Raw genomic sequence first — 6,377 nt, forward strand, 5'->3', positions numbered from 1 at the left:
GTACTGAATATAACAGCTGTAGTTCAGTACTGAATATAACAGCTGTAGATCAGTACTGAATATAACAGCTGTAGTTCAGTACTGAATATAACAGCTGTAGATCAGTACTGAATATAACAGCTGTAGTTCAGTACTGAATATAACAGCTGTAGTTCAGTACTGAATATAACAGCTGTAGTTCAGTACTGAATATAACAGCTGTAGTTCAGTACTGAATATAACAGCTGTAGTTCAGTACTGAATATAACAGCTGTAGTTCAGTACTGAATATAACAGCTGTAGTTCAGTACTGAACACAACAATATAACAGCTGTAGTTCAGTACTGAATATAACAGCTGTAGTTCAGTACTGAATATTTATATACTAATACTACTGTTTACCGTACATCTTTTTGTTGTTGTCTGTAATCAGGTATTAAACACTAGATGGTGCTACAATCTGGGTATTAAACACTAGATGGTGCTACAATCAGGGTAATAAACACATCACAACTTTCAAGGTTAACACACTGTAGCAACCTGAACCTTACACATAAAGAGCATCAAAAGGTTTGGATCTCTTGGTGTAACAGCTAAGGTTTGACAGTTGACAGTTGACAGTTTGCAAGGTCCCAGGTTTAAGGCCGAGTTGGGATAATCACCATACCTCACTGCAACACCTCACTACACTTCAATACTATACTACAATACCACACTACAATACTACACAGCAATACTACACTATACCGCACTACAATACTACACTGCAATACTACACTATACTACAATACTACACTATAATACTACACTACAATACTACACAGCAATACTACACTATACCGCACCACAATACCACACTGCAATACTACACTATACTACACTGCAATACTACACTATACTACACTGCAATACTACACTATACTACACTACAATACTACACTATATCACACTACAACACTACACTGCAATACTACACTATACTACACTACAATACTACACAGCAATACTACACTATACTACACTACAATACAACACTACAATACTACACTACAATACTACACTGCAATACTACACTACACTACTACACTATACTACACTACAATACGACACTACAATACGGCACTACAATACTACACTACAATACTACACTACAATACTGCGCTGCAATACTACACTATACTACACCACAATACTACACTATACCACACTACAGTACTACACTGCAATACTACACTATACTACACTACAATACTACACTGCAATACTACACTATACTACACTACAATGCAACACCACAATACTACACAGCAATACTACACTATACTACACTACAATACTACACAGCAATACTACACTATACTACACAGCAATACTACACTGCACTACTACACTACAATACTACACTACAATACTACACTGCAATACTACACTGCAATACTACACTACAATACCACACTACAATACTACACTATACGACACTACAATACTACACTACAATACTACACTACAATACTACAATACTACACTACAATACTACACCACACCACACTACACTACAATACTACACTACAATGTTACATGGCAATACTACACTATATTACACTACACCACTACACAACAATACTATACTACACTATGCTACAATACTGCAATACACTACAATACTACACTATAGTACACTAAAATACCATACTATGCTACACTGCAATACTTCACTACACTGTGGTAATACACTGCTCTACAATACTGCACTATACTACAATACTACACAACACAACACTACTTCACTACATTGCAGTGATACACTGCACTACAATACTACACTTCACTACAATACTACACTACAATACTGCACTACATTACAGTAATACACTGAACTACAATACTACATTATGCTACAATACTACAATACAATACACTACTGTACTACACTACAACACTACACTATACTACACTGTCAACTATGCTATACTACACCACAATACTACACTACGCTGCAATATTACACTACAATACTACACTACACTACAGTAAAACACTACACTACAATACTACATTATACTACAATACTACAATACTACACTGCAATACTGCGCTACATTACAGTAATACACTGCACTACAATACCACACTTCACTACAATACCACACTACATTACTACACTACAATACTACACTACATTACAATACTACACTAAAAATAACCTCTCCCTCAATGTCAACAAAATGAAGGAGCTGATCGTGGATTTCAGGAAACAGCAGAGAGAACACGCCCCTATCCACATCAACGGGACTGCAGCGGAGAAGGTTAAAAGCTTAAAGTTCCTCGGCGTACACATCACTGATAATCTGAAATGATCCACCCACACAGACAGTGTGGTGAAGGAGGCGCAACAGGCAAAATCACCGCCTGGTATGGCAACTGCGCTGCCCTCAACCGCAGTGAGATGGTGGTGCGGTCTGCCCAACACATCACCGGAAGCACTACCGGCCCTCAAGGACATCAACCAAATCAAATCAAATCAAATTGTATTGATCACATACACATGGTTAGCAGATGTTATTGCGAGAGTAGTGAAATGCTTGTGCTTCTAGTTCCAACAGTGCAGCAATATCTAACAAGTAATCTAACAATTCCACAACAACTACCTAATACACACACATCTAAGTGAAGGAATGGAATAAAAATATATAAATATAAATATATGGATGAGTAATGACAGAGCGGTATAGGCAAGATGCAATAGATGGTATAAAATACAGTATATACATATGAGACGAGTAAAGCAAGATATGTAAACATTATTAAAGTGACCAGTGATTTCAAGTCTGTGCGTAGTCAGCAGCCTCTCTGTGCTAGTGGTGGCTGTTTAACAGTCTGATGGACTTGAGATAGAAGCATTTTTTCCGTCTCCCGGTCCCTTCTTTGATGCACCTGTACTGACCTCGACTTCAGGATGATAGGCACGCCGAGGAACTTCAACTTTCCACCTTCTCCACTGCTGTCCCTTCGATGTGGATAGGGGGCTGCTCCCTCTGCTGTTTCCTGAAGTCCACGTTCATCTCCTTTGTTTTTTTGACGTTGAGTGAGAGGTTGTTTTCCTGACACCCCACTCCGAGTACCTTCACCTCCTCCCTGTAGGCTGTCTTGTTGTTGTTGGTAATCGAGCCGACTACTGTTGTGTCGTCTGCAAACTTCATGATTGAGTTGGAGGCGTGCATGAATACGCAGTCATGGGTGAACAGGGAGTACAGGAGGGGGCTGAGCACGCACCCTTGTGGGGCCCCAGTGTTGAGGATCAGCGGAGTGGAGATGTTGTTTCCTACCTTCACCACCTGGGGGCGGCCTGTCAGGAAGTCCAGAACCAATCGCACAGGGCCTCAAGCTTAATGATGAGCTTGGAGGGTAATATGGTGTTGAATGTGAGCTGGTGTTGAGCTACAGTCAACGAACAGCATTCGTACACCACCCGATGTCACAGGCCTGACACTCAACGTCAACAAAACAAAGGAGATGATCGTGGACTTCAGGAAACAGCAGAGGGAGTACCCCCCTATCCACATCGATGGGACAGTAGTGGAGAGGGTAGTAAGTTTTAAGTTCCTCGGCATACACATCACGGACAAACTGAACTGGTCCACCCACACAGACAGCGTCGTGAAGAAGGTGCAGCAGCGCCTCTTCAACCTCAGGAGGCTCAGGAGGCTGAAGAAATTCGGCTTGTCACCAAAAGCGCTCACAAACTTCTACAGATGCACAATCGAGAGCATCCTGTCGGGCTGTATCACCGCCTGGTACGGCAACTGCTCCGCCCACAACCATAAAGCTCTCCTGAAGGTAGTGAGGTCTGCACAACGCATCACCGGGGCAAACTACCTTCCCTCCAGGACACCTACAGCACACGATGTCACAGGAAGGCCAAAAGATCATCAAGGACAACAACCACCGAGCCACTGCCTGTTCACCCCGCTATCATCCAGAAGGCGATGTCAGTACAGGTGCATCAAAGCTGGGACCGAGAGACTGAAAAACAGCTTCTATCTCAAGGCCATCAGACTGTTAAATCACTTACCCTGCACCTTAGACACTGCTGCCCTATATACATAGACATGGAATCACTGGCCACTTTAATAATGGAACACTAGTCACTTTAATCATGTTTACATACTGCTTTACTCCTCTCATATTCACACTACCGTTCAGAAGTTTGGGGTCACTTAGGAATGTCCTTGTTTTTTTAAAGAAAAGCACATTTTTGTCCATTAAAATAACATCAAATACAAAAAATCATTAGTAAACCCTTTTGCAATTATGTTAGCACAGCTGAGAACTGTTGTTCTGATTAAAGGAGCAATAAAATGGACCTTCTTTAGACTAGTTGAGTATCTGGAGCATCAGCATTTGTGGGTTTGATTACAGGCTCAAAATGACCAGAAACAAAGTACTTTCTTCTGAAACTCGTCAGTCTATTCTTGTTCTGAGAAATGAAGGCCATTCTATGCGAGAAATTGCCAAGAAACTGAAAATCTCATACAACGCTGTGTACTACTCCCTTCACAGAACAGCGTGAACTGGCACTAACCTGAATAGAAAGAGGAGTGGGAGGCCCCGGTGCACAACTGAGCCAGAGGACAAGTACATAAGTGTCTAGTTTGAGAAACAGACGCCTCACAAGTCCTCAACTGGCAGCTTCATGAAATAGTACCCGCAAAACACCAGTCAACAGTGAAGAGGCGACTCCGGGATGCTGGCCTTCTATTTTGATTTTAATAGACAAAAAATTGGATTCTCTTTAAAAAACAAGGACATTTCTAACTTTTGAACGGTAGTGTATATACTGTATTCTATTCTACTGTATTTTAGTCAATGTCACTCCGACATTGCTCAATCTAATATTTATTTCACGTTTAGATTTGTGTGTATTGTTGTGAATTGTTAGATATTACTGCACTGTGGAGCTAGGAACACAAGCATTTCGCTACACCCGCAATAACATCTGCTCAATATGTGAATGTGACCAATAACATCTGCTAAATATGTGTATGTGACCAATAACATTGAATTTGATTTGAATATTGCACTGCACTACAATACAAAACTACAATACTACACTGCACTACAATACTAGACTACACCATACCACAATACTACACTACAATACTACACTGCACTGCAATACAAAACTACACCATACCACCATACTACACCACAATACTACACCACAATACTACACTGCACTACAATACTAAACTACAATACTGCACCATAATACTACACTACAATACTACACTGCACTACAATACTAAATGACACCATACCACAATACTACACTACAATACTACACTGCACTACAATACTAGACTACACCACAATTGTATACTGCACTAGAATACTACACCACAATTGTACACTGCACTACAATACTACACTACACTACAATACTGCCCTAAACAACAATACTACATTACAATATAATACTACACTACATACTACACTACCCTACAATATTGCACTAAAATACTACACTACAATACTAAACTGCACTACATACCACACTACACGACAACAATACTACGATAAACTACAATACTACACTACACTACAATACTGCCCTAAACAACAATACTACGATAAACTACAATACTACACTACACTGCAATACTGCCCTAAACAACAATACTGCACCATAATACTACACTACAATACTACACTGCACTACAATACTAAACGACACCATACCACAATACTACATTACAATATAATACTACACTACATACTACACTACACTACAACAATACTACGATAAACGACAATACTACACTACACTACAATACTACGATAAACTACAATACTACACTACACTACAATACTAGACTACACCATACCACAATACTACACTACACTACAATACTGCCCTAAACAACAATACTACACTACACTACAATACTAGACTACACCATACCACAATACTACACTACACTACAATACTACACTACAATACTACACTACACTACAATTCTGCACCATAATACTACACTACACTACACTGTACTACAACATGTTTTCCATTTAGGATTTATTAAACACAAAGGATATCAGATCCTTTCACACACACACACACACACACATACACACACACACACACACACACACACACACACACACACACACACACACACACACACACACACACACACACACACACACACACACACACACACACACACACACACACACACACACACATACACACACACACACACACACACACCTGACTGGCCCAGTGCGTGTGTGTGTGTGTGTGTGTGTGTGTGCCTGCGTGCGTGTGTGTGTGAGAAAGGATCTGATATCCATTGCAGGAGGGAGACAGCAGAGATAAGCGGAACAGGTGAGGGGAG

The sequence above is a fragment of the Oncorhynchus masou genome, chromosome 19 (genome assembly GCF_036934945.1).
Source record: "Oncorhynchus masou masou isolate Uvic2021 chromosome 19, UVic_Omas_1.1, whole genome shotgun sequence".
Classification (NCBI taxonomy): Eukaryota; Metazoa; Chordata; class Actinopteri; order Salmoniformes; family Salmonidae; genus Oncorhynchus; species Oncorhynchus masou.